The sequence below is a fragment of the Muscardinus avellanarius genome (assembly GCF_963383645.1).
Source record: "Muscardinus avellanarius genome assembly, chromosome: 7".
NCBI classification, from domain to species: domain Eukaryota; kingdom Metazoa; phylum Chordata; class Mammalia; order Rodentia; family Gliridae; genus Muscardinus; species Muscardinus avellanarius.
The window spans coordinates 95,859,271-95,878,493 of NC_137793.1; the positions used below are offsets into that span (position 1 = coordinate 95,859,271).

The 19,223-nt window shown below is 35.7% G+C and overlaps 1 protein-coding gene across 1 annotated transcript in view; it reads right to left on the reverse strand.

Annotated features, from left to right (window-relative positions):
• Positions 1–19,223, reverse strand: part of CDC73 (cell division cycle 73) — a gene marked incomplete at its 3' end in the record, with an annotated part of 141,014 nt that overhangs the window by 35,536 nt on the left and 86,255 nt on the right. The gene's annotated exons all lie outside the window — the stretch shown is intronic.

Below are 19,223 nucleotides of genomic sequence, written 5' to 3' on the forward strand. Positions count from 1 at the left end.
TGTTTAAAAGATGAAAAGTGTTACGTTGGAGTGCATTAAAAACATGAATGTTTCAAATAATTAAATGTTTTAAAATATTGAGAAAAATTGCATTGATAAAGATATGTTGTATTTGGATCATGAATGAATAAAAATACCTTTAAAATTACTTAAACACTTAATTTCTGAGCATGTGATGTATACAAAGATATATGGTAATTATCAACTATATACTCAGAAATAGATGTTTTGAAATGTGTGATACTTAAGATGTATATCTTTAATAGAATACTTTGAATTATATTCACACTAATTTTTCATAACTTTTTTACAGAAGGTTGCAAATGTAATTTCTTAACAATTACTAATTCATGGAGATTTTATTATAGTTGTACTCAACAAAAGAAAATTTTAAAAATATTAGTACAAGTTACGAGTCCATAATCAAAATTACTATCAGCATAAGAAATACTTCCAAAGAAGACAATAAAAATTGGTACCAACAGAGAAAAATGCATTCACTTTCAATACAGTAGTACTTCTAGTATTCCAATATTATATCAAAGAAACCATTCATTATTGGCAATAGCTGCAACAGCAATTAGCAAACTTTCCTTGAAAGGTGGGATAAAAGGGTCATTTGAGAGCAGACACCATATCCTTTTTTAATAGTCTCACTATTACGTACTTAGTTACCAACTGTTGTTTAATATTGAGTAATTCTGGGAATTGGCTTTAAGGATGTATTCATTTTTTAAAGCTTATCAAGCACATTGATGATATATGTTCACCTCTCCCAAAGTAAATTATATTCAAATAAAACTTTAAATGTAAAACAAGGTGAGTCATAAAGGTAGAAAATATATTAGACATTTGACATACTTATAAAGGTGGGAAATTATCTAATTAAATTTTCCTTAAGTTCATGGTGGGGGACCTAAATATTTTTATTCTTTGTAATGCCAGTGCCCAGATCACAGCAAGCCTCAACAAATGTAGGCTAAACTGAAATAAATCTAAAAACACCAGAAACCAAGGGATAATGATTATATACATATCAAATTTTTTTAAATGTTGGCTTCTTATCCCAAGTTCCTGTATAAACAGATTTCAATTAGACACTGTATAGCAACATGAAAGAATAAATCTTAACATTACTTATCCACTTTAATATGTAAATACTGACTCAAGTAATAAGTATAAACAGAGAGGAAAATTAAAAGAAATGAGACAGAAAGAATAACAAGCATATACATAAGCAGATATCTCTACTGACTATAATGCTGAATGGATTCAAATCAAAGCCCTTTTGGAACAGAGTAGACTAAGCTCAAAATAGCCACAACATAACACTATGAGCATATAAATAAAATTATCCAAATCAAAACTGATTCAACTGTGTATTGACATGGACCTAAATGAAAGAAGAGAATGGGTTTTACAACATGAGCCAGGTAGAAGGCATGAGCATAATATAATTGGGGGGCGGGGGAGTGGGGGGCGCACACACAACACTTCTTGGTCGGGCATAGTGGCACACACTTGTAATCTCAGCATTCGGGAGGTGGAGACCGGAGGATCATGGTTTGCAGACAGCCTCAGCTATGTAGTGAGGCCCTTTACAACTTAGTGAGACCCTGTTTCAAAAAATAAAAGACTAAAACATAGGACTGGGGGTGTATCTCAGAGGTAGAATGCCCCAGGGTTCCATCCCCAGTACCCCCCCCCAAAAAAATTCTCAATTTTATTAAAGTATGACCCATAGGATTTTATGTCTATTTTTAAATAAGCTCAAACTTGATGCCTTTGAATACCAATAAAGGGTTTTTCAGTTTGCCTATTAACCAATGTTTGCTTGATGATCCAATCATCCCTTTTGGGCAATTAGACTATCCCATGCCATAGGGAAATGCATATCAGACTAGGTCAATCAAGTGCCCTTCTTTAGGATTAGAGCTGGTGGGATCTTTAGTAACAAAGCAAGAGTAGTCAATATAACTAGAACCACCAATGATGATGTCCCTTGACTCACAGAGAAAACTCACCATTTAAGAAAAGAATAAAGACTAAATGGGTGGGGAGGGGGTAAGAATACGATCCCCCTTACAACCCTTGCTACTTATTTAGTATCCCCCATCTCACCACTCTACACTCCCCACATACACTCTTTTGCCTTACATCGAGGACTCAAATTTCTCAACAATTGCAACAGGATTTTTAAATTTTTTTGAGTTGTCAAAATTGCTGTAGTCTAATTTTGCTTAATTTCTGAGCTACCACATACAAAGTTATACAGCTATGACACAATGGTAGGCTATAAATCTTGAGAGAAAATTGGAGAAATCCTTAGTAATCATGAAATTAGTTTATACCCATTTCTAGGTTTCCCTAGCCAACACTAAAACTTAAGTGTACTCTGATCTCCATTTTTGTATAATAAAGTTGTGTAAATCATTGCATAAGGGATATCAGAGACCATAAAAATCTAAAGATGAAGAACAAAGGTGACGTAGTTGGCTACACAGCAGTATATCTGGCACACATTAAGAAACAATAATTGACAGTAATATAAAATGAATGGACAATTTACACACACGTGTATACACACACAGGAGAGGAGGGGGAAAGGGTTTTCTGGGGATTGAACACTGGGGTAGTCTACCTCCTAGCTACACCTCCCCCCTCTAGGTTGCTGAGAGTTTCACTAAATTGCTAAGGCTGTCCTCAAACCTATGATCCTTCTGTCTCAGCCTCCCAGTACTGGGATTACAGGAGTGTGCCACCATGCCCAGGGAACACCTGTTTTTAAAGATACTGGGATTGTGAGGAAAAAATACTACCCAGTTGGGAAAAGAAAAGTTTCAGCACAAAAAACCACCAAACGAGCTGACAAGTTGTGCTAACTGAAGGGGAAAACTTGCTTTCTCTTGGAAAGTCAGAAGCAATTACAATTTCACCAAGACTCGAGGCATTGTGGAAAGGCAATAACTGAATTAAAATGGAAGGGGAGAAGAGTGATAAAGTCATATCTGTAAAGCATAACAAAACAAAACAAGGAAGGCTGTTTACAAGTAATTCTTGCTGACTGTATTTTAGAAAATTAGATACTCTTAATATCTTCTGGTGCTGCTGGAGATACAGTATAAGTATATGCTGCTGTTTAGAAAAAATAACATGTAATACTTTAAGAAAACTAAATAAATATAGCAAGTGCCAGTATAAAAATAATATACTATATTTAGTTAATTTTGAAAAGTTCCATTCACAAAAACCAGTTAAATACTAAAAGCTGTTAATTCAGACTCTATATTTTACCTATTGTTTTAAAAATTAAATAAGTACACATTGTACTCTTCCTACCAAGTTTGGATTTGATAATTAAAATTCTCAAATATTAGAATGTTTAAGTAGACATATGAATATCTGAGTATATTAAATGAGTTTCTTGGGGGAAAAAATACCATAGAAAAGGGAAAGTAAAACACTGGAGACAAACTACAATGAGGCTAAAACACAAAATGATTTCAGAAGCAAAATACTTCAACACAAATAATAAGCATAGCCAGGCGTGGTGGTGCATGCTTGTAATCCTGGCATTTGGGAGGCTAAGATAAGAGGACCCAGGTTCGAAGCCAGTCTCAGCTACTTAGTGAGGCCCTCCAGAACTTAGTGAGACTCTGTTTCAAAATAAAGGATTTAAAAAAAAAAAAAAAATAGGGCTGAGGGTGTAGCTCAGAGGTAAAATGGCCCTGGGTTCTATCCCTAGTACCAAAAAAAAAAAAAAAAAAAAGTAAGCATAATCTCTAACACTTGTCATAACCCAGAGGCATGGGTGCCCAATGTCTGCAACATGGAAAACAGTTAACATACTTAGAAGGCATAGTATTCCTCTCCCTATAAACATGCAAATAAAGAGCTCTGAAATTTAAAAATAAACAAATACATTTCTCTTCCATTTCCTAACTCCAGCAGCTCTCTCCAAAAAAGTTAACTACTTAAAAATAGCCTGTTCATGTTTTCACTCATAGCCCAAATTCAGATCAAAATGATGAAAGTAGATGTTTTATCTGTTTTATAAGTGAAAAATATTAAACTAGCCGGGTGTGATGATGCACGCTTTTAATCCCAGTACGTGGGAGGCTGAGACAGGAGGATCACACAGGTTTGAAGCCAGCCTCAGCAACTTAGTGAGACCCTGTTTCCAAATAAAATATAATATAATATAGTTCTAAGAGTGTAGCCCAGAGGTAGAAGGCTCCTGGGTTCCATCCCCAGTAGCACAAAAAGTAAAACAAAATTAAATTAAAAGACCAAACAATTTTCCCCAAGCCACACACTAGTAAGTAGCAAAACAAATCTGAGCCTATTTATTCTTAACTACCATCCCTCATTACTTCTCCTTTTCAAGACTTTTGCAATTTTTATTTTCATTTTCTCTTCTCATAAGCCAATGTTCCTACTTTGTAAACTTTTAGCACTCTATGTATACCTCTGCAAATCTCTTATGTCTTAATCCTTTTGTACTGCCTTAACAATTCTACTGACAGGGTAATACATAAATGAGAGAAACTTATTTCTCATAGTTCTGAAGGCTACAAAGTTCAGATAAAGGCATCAGCAGTTCTGGTGTCTTGTATGCACTTCTCTCTCTAATCTAAAGATGGTACTTCATTGTTATATCTTCCAGAAGAAATGGAGAGTGTGTTCCCTCAAGTAGAAGGCAGATAGGCAAAAAAATAAAAAATAAAAGGCCTGAGCCACTTCCCTCCAGACTTTATAAAGTACCAATTCATTCATAAAGGTACAGTCTTCATTCATGCCTTAACCATTTCTCAAAAGGCACATTTTGAAATCTTGGAATCACTAATGATTCACCACCATTACAATGAATAAACTACTTTTATCTGTTAAATAAAGATGGTAAGAAAAAAAAAACCATACACTATCATCAAAAGAATTAAACAATGATTGAATCATTAAGAATACACCAGAGCCTGGCATGGTGGCGCACACTTGTAATCCCAGCTTTCGGGAGGCTGAGACCAGAAGATCAGGGTTCGCGGAGAGCCTCAGCTACTTAGTGAGGCCCTCCACAACTTAGTGAGACCCGGTTTCAAAATAAAGAATAAAGAATAGGGCAGGGGGTGTAGCTCGGAGGTCAAATGCCCCTGGGTTCCATCCCCAGACCCACAAAAAAAAAAAAAAAAAGAAAGAAAGAAAAGAAAAAAATAATATGCTAGTATCAGACCCAGATGTGGAGGTGCACACTTGTAATTCCAGTATTTGGGAGGCTAAGACAGGAGGATGGCAGTTCACAGGCAGCTACTACTTAGTGAGGCCATTTCAAAATAAAGAGAATAAAAAAAATAGGGCTGAGAGCATAGCTCAGAGGTAGAATGCCCCTGGGGTCCATCCCCAGTATCTATCACCCCCCAAAAAATACACACACACACACACATACACACACACACACACACACACACACACACACACACACACACCAGTGTCAAATAAGAAACTAGAAATGCAGTATTATAAACAAGAGCAAGGTTGTTCTTGCCCTCCTGAAGCTGGAACCTAATAAATGAAAATGTGCTTAAAGTGTGTGTGTGTGTGTGTGTGTGTGTGTGTGTGTGTGTGTGTATGTATGTATACACATATGTGTGTATACACGTGTGTGTAAAGAGAATTATTTATTATGTATAGCTATGCATATATTTCTCTGTGTGTGTATTTTCAACTTAGCACCTAAAACAAAGTGGGATTAGTAACTGTTAAGCCACTTTTCTATATTAAAAAATTTTCTGTATAGGAATAAGCAAAATATTAGCAAAAAATTCATCAACATGTTTAAAAATTATATATATCAACTGGATTTATTCTTGGCATACAAGGATGTTACAAAATATAAAAACCAATCAGCTTAATACAATATATTAACAAAATAAAAGGAAAACCCTCATAATCATATTAATTGATACAGAAAAAGCATTTGACAAAATTCAAAACTCTTTTATTTGATTAAGGTGGGGAGGACCCTCAAGAACTAGAAATGGAAGAAAATGTCCTTTATATAATAAAAGGTTATATATGAAAATCCCACAGTTAACATCATATTCAACCATGAAAAACTAAAAGCTTTTCCTTCCATGATCAAGAGCAAGACAAGGCACCCATTTCTGCCACGTCTGTTTGAAAGACTATTGGAAGTTCTAGCCAGAACAATTTAGGCAAGAAAAAGAATCAGAAGGCATCCAAATTAGTAAGGATGAAGTGAAATTACGTCTGTTCATAGACCACAAACTTTATATGTAGAAAACCTTAGAAATTCTACATACACAGAAAAAGATGTCACAGAAAAATAAAAAAAAATTACACTGTTCAAAGATACAAAACAGCAATATTCAAATCCACCCTTTTCTAACATTAATAAAAACAGCATGAGTTAAGAAAATAATTCATTATCAGTATCATTTAAAAGAATGAAATACTTAGGGAAAAAAATCAAGGAAACAGAAAACTTCTGGTACTAAAATCTACAATACAGCTAAAAGACAGGCATATATGGAAATATGCCTGTCTTTTTCCACTATGAAAATTAACATTAAGATTTCTACACTTCCTGACGTGACCTACAGATTAGTGTACTTTCTGTCAAATTCTCCATGTTTTTTTTAGAAAGTTTTTAGAAATTTGTTTAGAATTTCTCCTTGAAATTAACATAAAATCTTAAGGGGCTCCAAGTAAACTAATCAAGAAAAAGAAGATTCAAGTTAAATGATTCCATCTTTCAGATTTCTAAACTTAATATAAAACTACAGTAATTAAAACAGTATGGTACTAGCATAAAGATAGATATTCAGATCAGTGGAAAGGAATAAAAGCCAGAAATAAACTTGCATATATGATTTTTTACAAGGGTGCCAAGACCACTTAATGTTGTCTTTTCAACAAATAATGCCAGAGAAGCTGAATATTAATATGCAAAATAATGAAACTGGACCATTACCTTACATGGTATATAAACTTAATTCAAACTGGACCAAAGACTTACATTTAAAAACATAAAGTACAAAACTTGAAGAAAACACAGGAAAAGCTTTAGGACATTGGATTTGGCACTGATTTCTTGGATACAAAACTAAAAACACAGGCAACAAAGGAGAAAGCAAGTAAACTGGGGTTCATCAAAATTAAAAACATGAAAGGACATTATCAATACAGTGAAACGGCAACCCACAGAATGGGAGAAGTATTTGCAAACCACGGATTTTATAAGAAAGAGTAATGTGCAGAATACATAATGTCCTACAACTTAGTGACAACGGCCTCCAAACCAAAAGCAAAATGGGCTAAGGACTTGAATACACATTTCTCCAAAGAAGATATACAGAGGACAAACAAATACACAAAATCATGTTCAACATCACTAATTCTTAGGGAAATGCAAATTAAAAACCAGAATGGGGTAGAGGTACAACTCAGTATTCCAGCACTGGCCTAGCATGCACAAAAACTCTGCACTCAGTCCCAAGCACTGCCCTTTCCACTCCAAAAAACTGGTGGATGCCACCTCAACCCCATAAGACAGTTACTGCCAAAACAGAATATTCAAAACAAGGGCAAAAAGGTGACACCAGAAAATAAGTATAGGTGAGAATATGGAAAATAGAACTCTTATGCATGGCTGTTAAAATGTAAAATGGAACAGATACTGTGAAAAAGAATGGCAATACCTCAAAAACTTAAAACATAGAATTATCATGGCTCAGCAATTTTGTTTATGAAACGAGGGCATGAACAGGTGTGTGTACACTAATGTTTGTCTCAGCACTATTAACAATAGCCAAAGAATGGAAAGAACCCCAATGTCAGTATCAATAGAAGAATGGATGAAAGAGATGGTACATACATACAATAGAATGTAATTCTTCCTTGAGAAGAAATAAAGTCAAAACAAATGACATCAATAAACCTTAAAATCTACATGAAATAAGCTAGACATAGAAAAATATTTTAAGATTTCACTAATATGAGGTACAAAGAACAGTCAGTCAAATGCAGAGGCTGGCAGAGGAATAGTGGTGATGGGGCTAGGGACAGGAGGGAAGGGGGAGCTACGGGTTAATGAATAGAGTTTCAGTGTATAATGATGGTGTAGGAGATGGGTGTTAGTGATAGCTACTCAAACTAAGTGTAGTTGATGCCACTGAAATTATAAAAAATGCTTAAAATGGCAAATGTTGTATCTTAAAATTTAAAAGCTAAACACATAAGTACAAAGTATGCTTAAAAGAATAAAGAGTCCAATGATGCAGTGGATTTTTAGAAATGTCTCTTCAGAGCACAGTTTTATCTCAGAAGTACTGGACCCTACCCACAAAAGACAAACATATGAACTAAGCTTTTCTAATCATATTTTCTCTCCATGAAAGTTTGAAATCCATGCTGGAATGTGCTGAGCAGCATAAACTACAGTTATATGGAGACTTAATGGTTTGGGTGGTGACTATATGCACAAAAAGCTGGTATACATCTACAGAAAATGTGACGAGTAATCGTGTAACAGCAGACAGAACAAAGAAAAGCTTCCTCAATTCCTGACAGTTTTCCAATTTCTCACTGTGTTCTTTTAAAGGCCAGGTTACACTTTTTAGTCTTGAGCTCTATAGAATATTCCAGTAGCATTGTAATGTATTTATTTTTCTTATTTAAGATGACTTGAGTGTGTTTCTGCTACCTGACACACAAAAAGGCTAAATATTTTAATCTCCATGAAAGAAAAGAATTCTATTAATATCCAAATCTACTCAAAGTAATTAAAACTTTGACCTGGGAATATAATATTCATTTTCCTTATAGTCTCAACAAAATTGGAATACACAGAGCTAATGAGTAACTTTACAAAGAAGCTAAATATTAAAAACCTAAACTAATACCAGTTTTCAATTCACCATTCAGAATGATTTCCTGCTGAAAATTAAACTAGTTCATCAATGAATAGATCATATAAAAAAGTATAAATAAACTTAGATAAGTACTGTTTAAAGAATACAGGGAAGAAACACAAAAATCTTTTCTTCATAGACTCACTAAACACATTCTAAAATGTTTGGAATGCTGGGACAGTTTTTACATGTGTCACTGGGTCAGGTATACATTCCTCTAACAATTATGATGGCTAATTGTATGTATCAGCTGGACTGGCCAGTGTATTTGTGAGGGTGTTTCTGGATGAGATTAACATTTGAATCCACAGAAAGTAAAAGCGATTGCCCTTTTACTAACAAAGTAGCTGGGCCTTACCCAATCCGGTGAAGGTTTGAGTAGAACAAAAAGACAGTTACTAGGAAAAGAGAGTTCACTCTCCACCTGACTGAATTCACACTGAAAAATCCTTCTCCTGCCTTGATTCTACTGGGATATCCAGTATCAGTTCTTCCTTTCAGGCCTTTGGACTGAGAATGAAACCATATCATGGCTCCCCTGCCTGTTCAGCTTGCAGACTGCAGATCCTGAGGTTTCTCAAGTTCCAAACTAGGAGAGCTAATTTCTAATAATAAGTCTCAGATAAATATTTTTATATTACCAGGTAAGAAGCCATAATCCAAAATATTCCAAAACCAGAAATTTTTCACACCTCATCTCATGTGGTGGGGTCATAGTCAAAATGCAGGCACAGTAAAAATAATGTATAAAGTTACCTCCAGACCAAGAGTATAGAAGGTATATGAAACATAAATGAGTTTTGTGTTTAGGCTTGGGTCCCAACCCCAGGACATTCTTATGTATATTTAAATATTCCAAAATCCAAAGTGTGAAACACTTCTGGTCTATTATGATGAGTGTGTGTGTGTGTGTGTGTGTGTGTGTGTGTGTGTAAATTATCAAGGGAAAAAAACTATCAAAAGGGAGTAGAGTGTCGGGTATAGTAGCACAGGTTTGTACTTGGGAGGCTGAGAAAGGAGGATCACTGGTTCAAAGTCAGTCTCAGCTACTTAGTGAGGTCCTCTACAAGTTAGTGAGACAGTTTCAAAATAAAGAATAAAAAGTAGGGATGAGGGTGTAGCTCAGAGGTAGAATGCCCCTGGGTTTTGTCCTCAATGCCGAAAATACATACACACACACACACACACACACACACACACACACACACACATATATGTATATATAGGGGGGGGAGACACTGGTTCCAGGCACTTAAAATGAAGTCGGAAAGCCATTGCTAAATTAGATCTCAAACCTATGTACAGCAGAGTCTTTGAACTGAAATACAGATCTGTTCATCCTCAGATAAAACTGACCTCTGAAACACTGTTCATCTCTGTGACCATTTGAATAGGTCCTGTCCTCCAAATTACCAAGAGACTAAGTCTATAACCAATCTCTTTCTTTCAAACAGCTTTACTTTTGACAGCATCCACCATAATTCCTTACTAAACAATGTTATTATCAACCACTTTCCTTTTTAAGGGTATAAACACAGCCAACATCTTGAACAATATTGAACAATCTGTGTATCAATAGATTAGGTCTAAGTATACAATCTTATATGGGTTTCTTCCAAGAAGATAGAATACTGGAAAAGTGATATAAATTCATTACTCAAAATGTAGGCAGAAAGGACAATTATCAAAATATAAATAAAATTATGTGAAAACTTAGAGGACATGAAGACCAAAGACAAACTAAACTATGGAAAAAGGTTGAGATTAACCCAGCACTTGAATTCTTCTCCACAGGTTGGAATACAAAAAAAGAGGAATATAGCTGGGCATGATGGAACACACCTGTGATCCCAGTACTTGGGAGGCTGAGACAGGAGGATCAAAGGTTTGTGGCCAGCCTCAGCAACTTAATTAGGCCCTCCACAACTTAGTGAGACCCCCCCCCTTTCAAAGTTAGAAAATAAGATAGGGCTGAGGATACAGTATGGAAATAGATTGAACCTCTGAGTTCAAACCTCTGTACCACCCCCAAACACACACACACACACACACACACACACACACACACACACACACCAGTAACATACAGCTGCTTGTTGAATGTTGTTATTGCTATTGTTTTTATTTTCTCTGTTTTACTTTTCTTCACAATACTAGTGACTGAGCCCAGGACTTCATGCACAACGGTTGGTGCTCTGCCACTGAATTATGCTCCCAGCCCAGCTGAAAAGAATTAGGCTCCAAATTGCTCCAAACAGGACTTACTCCTACTCAAACCCTAGCAGGATAGGATTCAACTTAAAAGAAGCATAACTTCAACTTAAAGAAGCATAAGGGGGCCGGGCGTGGTGGCGCACGCTTGTAATCCCCGCGCTTGGGAGGCAGAGACAGGAGGATCGCGCAGGTTCGAAGCCAGCCTCGCGTGCTGGCTTAGGAGACCCTGTTTCCAAATAAAAATGTAAAAATAGTTCTGGGAGTGTAGCCCGGAGGTAGAAGGGCTTCCAGGAACCCCAGTACCACCAAAAAAAAAAAAAAAAAGAAGCATAAGGGGAAGAGCCTCTAGCCAATGACCCATTGCCAACTCATTCCATGAAGCCATTATTACCCTGCTACCAACACCTGATGAAGACACAAACATAAAATAGGAAAGCAACAGGCCAGTATCCCTGGTGAACAGAGGATGCAAACCTCCTCGGTAGGATACGTGCAAATCAAATCCAACAGCACATTACAATTATTGTACATTATGATCAAGTTGGTTTCATTTCAAGGATTCAAAAATGATTCAACTTACACAAATAAACATAATATAGTACATAAATATTAAGAATAAAACTCACATGATCATCTCAATAGCTACAGAAAAAGCTTTTGATCATATTTCAGTATAATAGTCACATATGACAAACCCAGAGTCAACATCATATTGAATGGTGAGATCTAGAAGCATTTCCTCTGGGATCAGGAATAAGACAAAGGTGTCCACTTATTCTATATAGTACTCAAAATTTTAGCCAAAGCTTTTAGGCAAGAGAAAGAAATAAAGGGCCACAAATAGAAAATGAGAAGTTAAAATGATCGCTGTTTGATGATGACATGATTCTATACTTAAAAACCCTAAGACTTTCCCAAGACTCTTAGAACTGATAAAATTGGTAAAAATAAGATACAAAACCAACATACAAAATTCAGTAGCTTTTCTACACAAAGATTAATAAACTCATCAAGAAATAATCCCATTCACAAAAGCCTTTAAAAGTTAAGTTTAAAAAATTTATGTGGATGTGAAAGACCCTTAAAATAAAAATTAAAGACACTGAAGAAAAAGCGTAAGACAGTAGTAGATGAGAAGCCCTCTCACATTCATGGTTTGGAATCAATAATAGATTGTCAAGAATGGCCTTAGGGCTCAAAGCAATCTATGTATTCAATGTACTCTTTGTCATAATACCAATTACTTTTTTCAAAAATTAAAAAAAAATTCTAAAATTCCTATGAAAGAACAGAGTCCAAATAGCCAAAGTAATTCTGAGTAAAAAGGGCAACGCTAGAAGCATCACATTACCTGATTTCAAAAATACTAACAAGCTGGGTGTGGTGGCACACACTTGTAATCCTATTACCTGGCAAGCTGAGACAGGAGGATGGCATGTTCACAAGTCAGCCTTGGCAACTCTGTGAGACCCCATTCGAAAATAAAAAATAAAATAAGGCTGAGGTTGTGGCTCAGAAGTAGAACGCCCCTGGGCTCAACCCTCTGCACAAAGAAAAAAATATTACAATATTAGTAACAGAAATAACATAGGATTGACATAAAAACAGGTACACAGACCAATAAACAGAACAGAGGACATAGAGATAAATCCATTCATCTATAGCCCAACTGATTCTTGACAAAGGTGCCAATTTCTCTAAGAAATTAGAGAAAGGATAGCCTCTTCAGCAAATGGTGCTGGGTAAACTTAGATATTCACATATAGAAGACTGAAACTAAGTCAGGTATAGTAAGTAGTACACACCTATAAATCTCAGTACTTGGGCAGCTGAGACAGGAGGATTACAGGTTCAAGGATAGCTTCAGCAACTTAACAAGATGCTATTTCAAAATAAAAAATAAAAGAGATGGGGGAATGAAGCTCAGAAACTTTAATCCTCAGAATCAAGAAGAGCAAGAAGAGAAGGAAGAGGAGGATGAAATTCATGGTTTAAAAAAAAAAAAAACTAATGCAGTACATAAATCTCAGACAATACACCAAATGTGATTACTTAGATGCTAGTACCTACACATAAAATTACAGTGAATGCAAAAATTACAAACATACAGAGATTGGCATACTGTCTTGGTGATTTATAAACATCAATGCCGTAGGAAACATGGATTTTAGAAATAATGTACTACTGCAAAATTCCATACTTTATAGGTTTTAGATACATTTATTTATAAGGAAGGTCCTTCTTGGAAAGACATTCTATAGAAAAAGAAACTAGTCTTCATTATTTACAAAGAATGTCCCAACACTACATAACTATTACCTACCAGAACCTGCTCACTAAATGCCCAACATCTCCTAAAGAGCAAACATTACTATGCTAACAATTGCTCCCAGTAAGAGCCATATCTGAGTATACCTGCCTAAAATAGCTAGATTACTGAGAAACCAAAAAGCACAAAAAAATAAAAAAGTATGTCCCATGTATGTCACTGTCAACATGATTTGCATTATGATGTGAAACCATAATGCACCAATAAAGCACAAAAAAAGTGCCAAATCACTGCCAATTTTAAATGTTTCTATCTCCCCTAGAATCACTAATAGTTTGTATCAATTAAAATAAAGGTGTCTATAACTGATTCTGAAAGAGACACATAAACTTAGCTTTACTTTCAAAAGGAAATCTTAAGCAGTATGAGTATTTGCTGCACAACTTGGAAAAAACAGGAGAAAAATAAAGCAGGCAAACACTGACACTTGTGGTCATTTTGAGATTGCTAATTTGCAATCAGTCTAATTCTTGCTTTCTGAGTTAAAAAAAAAAAGTACAGCTGAATTATATATCATCTATGGACTTCAGAGAGAAATTCTAAATTCTATTTTTTTTTTCAAACAGGGAAAACATCAGGCATGGTACATGGGAGGCTGAGACTGGAGGATCACAGGTCCACAGCCAGCCTGAGGAACTTAGTGAGGCCCTCCGCAAATTAGTAACACCTGTTTCAAGATAAAATATAAAATAGAGCTGGGGATATAGCTCAGAGCTAGAATAACCCTGGGTTCAATCCCCAATAGAAAGAAAGAAAGAAAAGAAAGAAAACCAATATTAATATTAAATAACCAAAAATAAGCCATTCATCCAATTAATAATGAATGAGACTGCAAACAATCTTAAAACAGTCAGGAGGTATGAATTCCAAGTAACTATTACTACAAAGAATTGTTGAAGGACCCCAATAAAACTAAAACTGGCCTTTATATCAAACGGCAGTTTACAGACTGGTATGGTAAAAATTATACCTTATCCTAAGTGTTAAGAGTCTTCTCCAGCACTGACAAAGAGAGCTAGTTCTTCCAATGGCACCAGCTAAAATAAGTACCTTAAATTTAGCAGCCAACCACTCGAAGCACAAAAAGAAATGGAGACCAATATTTAAGATGGGACTTATGACTCCCTTCTCATATTACTCAAAGATACTTGCTCACTGTTTAAAGTGTTCTTCCTCCACTCTTATCTCATTCAACTTTTTAACCAAAGACATAAAATTGAACTCATATAAAGCATTGGATAAAACAGATAACCTAACTCCACAAGTTACTATTATATCTTGAGCAGCAGATTTATATCTGATGAAGTGGGTAATAATCACTCAAAAATATTACCTATAATAAAGAATAATTTCTAAATCCAAGAGAAACTAGAAATTAGAAAGTATTACAAATTCTGTCTTTAAGCTCTAGCTCCTGGAGAACTCTTCTAGACATACCCAGGAAAATCCTGAAAAATGTGTTATAACATTAAAAAAGTAGACCCATGCAATTAACAATTACAAGCCATCATAAATATAAAACTTAACAAAGTAGCTACCAGTTTACTGAGTCTGACAAAGAAACTTGTCACATTTACTGGGTTAGCTTAACCATAGAATTCAGATGTTGAGAAATCAGACTAAAGGAAGAACTTGTACAAGCTTGCTTATCAGAAGATTTTTACCATTTTTCTTGACTAGGAACAAGTAGGTTGCTAGAAAAAGCAACTTAAAGAACTTTTATCTCACATCTGCTCTCCTTTTCATAAAATTCTTAATCAGTATAACTTAAATTTAAGAAATAGGTTGCAGTTGTACCTTAAAGTTTGAAATAAATTCTGGCTAACTGCACAGGCACCTTTTGTAATTTTTAGGAGGCTCTAACAATAAACACACTGCTGCTCCACAGCAAGCAGAACTGAAGAAACAGCTCATTGGTGATTCAGGGCTCCCCCCAATACTAGAGGGAGCCATTACAGAGCAGGTTACCCATGAAGCCCGCCTAACAATTAGGATCCATAAAAAAAAAATTAAAAAAAAAAAACAGACGTAGTGGTGCTCACCTATAATCCCGGTACTTGGGAGGCCAAGACAAGAGGATTGCAGGTTGATGGACAGCCTCAGCAACTTACTGAGGCCCTGTTTCAAAATAAAAACTAAGCCCACATTTGTAATCTCAGTACTTGGGAGGCTAAGACAGGAAGATTGAAGGTTCGCAGCCTGCCTCAGCTACTTAGTGAGGCCTTTTGCCACTTAGTGAGACCCTGTTTCAAAACAAAGAATAAAAAATATGGCTGGGGATGTAACCCTGAGGTAGAATGTCCCTGGGTTCAATTCCTAGTACCAAAATAAAATAAAATAAAATAAAATAAAATAAAATAAAATAGGGCTGGCAGTATAGCTGAAAGGTAGAACTCCTCTGGGTTTACACCCAGTATCCCCACACACACACAAAGATCCATTAAAAAATGAGTTCAAGCTGGGCATGGTGTCACACACATGCTTGTAATGCCAGCATTTGAGAGGCTGAAACAGAAAGATTGCAGTTTGAGGACAGCCTCAGCTACTTAATGAGGCCCTTTGCAACTCAGTGAGACCCTGTTTCAAAATAAAGAATAAAAAATAGGGGTGGGGGTGTAGCTCTGAGGCAGAATGATCTCAGGTTCCACCCTCCAGTACCACCACCCCTCAAAAAAAATGAGTTAAGCCAGATGTGGTGGCACACTCCTGTGATCCTAGTACTCAGGAGGCAGACAGAAGGATTTCAGGTTTATGGACAGAAGGATTTCAGGTTTATGGACAGCCTCAGCAAGTAGTGAGACTCTCATCAACCTAGCGAGACCATTTCAAAATAAAAATAAAATTAAGGCTGGGGATGTAGCTCAGAGGTAGAATAACCCTGGGTTCATTCCCTAGTAAAACACAGACAGACAGACAGACAGACAGACACACACACACACACACACACACACACACAAATTATTTTATCCTTCCCTGGAGAGCAGGTAGGGTTCATTCCCTAGTAAAACACAGACACACACACACACACACACACACACACACACACACACACACACCACTAATTATTTTATCCTTCCCTGGAGAGCAGGTAGGGAATATATCTAAGTTATTTTCATATTCTCAATATTTAATAAGCTGTACCTAAATGCAAATGTTGGTCTTCAGTAGTTGACTAATATGTGTTATTGAAAGGTAAAATATAAACATCCATTTATAATTATATTAATGATTCCTGAATATGTGGTGCCAGTGTCGGGGGGGGAAAAAATCTCAAAATTTCGCCATCAGTCATGTAGCATCCAATGTTTAAAAACAGAGCATACCATGTAGGTAATCAAGATGTAAATTTCCTAGTTTAGGGTCTGTTCTCATGACTCATTTTATCCTTCCTTGATATCTGGGCTAAATATTTAATAACTCTAGGCACTGGTCTCTCATCTTTAAAATGGGTATTAACAATAATAAAACTATCATGAAGCATAAAAGTCAATTACATAACATAGCTCACACAATCTGATTTTGGGTAAACAAATAATGGCTACTGCCTCTAACTTCATGATCAAGCCTTAATTAAGAAATCATTGCTAAACACTGATCTACAAAAATTCACATATACTTTTGGAAAACAAGTTCTTTTAAGTAGATTCAAAAACACTGTTATTCTAGATTATCTAACAACAACAAAAATAATAAGTATTGTACTATGGGTGTATACAAGGGCTAAATGCTAAGAAACCCGGGTATTAGTCCTCTCCTTCAAACTTGACCAGGAAAAGTTAAAGCTCTAGGCCATACATTTCCCATTTATATAATTTTTTCCATTTTTAATATTCTAAAATTTCTAGGAAAGTCACATATGCTCCCTTAAGACACAAAATTGTGGAGTTCCTAAAACTACAAAACACATTTCATCAGAAAAATCCCAAAATGTTATGAGGAAACCATTTTTAAAATATTAGAGAAAATATAAGCCTTTATTCATCTGAAAGAAAAAAGAGTTAGAAAAATAAGTAAGCTTAAGCTTTAAAACTAAAAATTTCTGGGAGTTACTATCCCTAGAGTATCAGAGGAGAAAATGATAAGTAAAGGTATTTAAAAAAATTGCCCAAGTGTCCTTGCAGAAGAAGGCAGCAAGACACCAAAGTGCCCAAGAAACAAATCATACTAAGGCTATTTCAGAGAATCTGATGCTTACAAAATCTGCTTGGAAACAAGTTACCAGACTATCTTGAAATATTAGGATAAGTAAAATTAATTAGGAAAATTCACTCACCAAGAAGATCCTATAGAAGTATATTATATTTACTAAATCACTTTGTTGGATTTGATACATGCGATTTTAAAGAAAAGGAAAAAATAAAAATGTTGACATTTAAAAGAAGTCAAAAATAGTTTCCTGCTTTCAAGAACACTAGAAACCACACAGAGCAAAAAAGAAGTAGGCTGTACCACATCTGCCAATAGTAAAGCAATCCATGGGAGATGATTTATACGAACTGCAGCAAGCAGGGAAGAAAAGTCTAAGTTACAGATAAAAGATAAATAGTGTATGAGTCATAAGAAGATATTAGCAAAATCAGAGTAATTTTAGGAGAAAATTTTCAAAAGAAGGAAAGCACTGAAAGGGTTAAATGGCATCAATTTACATTCAAAGGCTTATATTACTTATGCCCTACAAAAGCATGTAAGAAACATGAAAGCTACTGTCTAACACAGAAAATATTTAGAAATCCTATGCTGAAGTTAACAAAAGGAAATAAGCAGTAAAAAAAAAAAAACCATAAAACCATTCAGTTCACAATCATCCTACTTTCAATATTATTCATTCATCGGTACACCTGTACTAAAAACACATAATTTATAACACAGAAGCAAAATCTCTAAGCTTCTCCCTACCTTAGGTTTTTAGTCAAAATGAATGCAAACAATCACGTGGGATTCAGCCAAGCAGTGACGTTAAATTCTGCTCTGTCAGAGAGAGCATCTGTCAAGCCCACATTTAAACTGCTGCCTGCCTGTGCAGCAGCTGAGAAACCGTGGATTTCATATTATAGACTAAAACCTCAGTAAACTGCTCCAAAAAAATATTTCCTGCAGCTGCCAAGCAACGACGAAAGGAGAGAGGTAAATCCTATTCTTTTTCAATGCAACCAAAGCACTAGCTTCTAGCTCTGCTGCTTTACATTGCAGCTCAGTGTTATTACTAGAAATATGGATACTGAGCAGAGAACACAGCACTGCATTGTCCAGCCAGGAAAACAGCAGATGTAAAAAGCTTCAATGCATCAACTGTCGGAAAGAGTCAACAGTGCTCCAAATAGAACGGACAACTACAGCTCTTTTGTTTAACGAGAGAGGGAATGAAAGAAAGAGAAAATCTCAGAAGACGAGGACCCCTATGAACAAGGAGGTAACTTGAAGACAAGCAGACAGATGGACACTTTGGATACTGTGAAAAGCAATCGCAGGAGGCAGACTGCTGGGGGATGTGCGCATGTTCGATAGCATCTTTTTTGCTGAAGTGATGGCGTGCCAAAAGTATTTTCAGTGGGCATAATCCTCTCCACATAAATGGCCTGACCAAGGAAGGTATGTCGATATCTTGTGTATGATATTTATTTAAATGTGTTGCCTTTCTATAGCCCTGGAAGCACTAATACTTGATAAACAAGTTCATACAGTTCACTGCCCTTGAAACTAAGAAAGCGTTTCTAAATATGTGATTTTAAAATTTGTGATTGTTTAAAGATAAG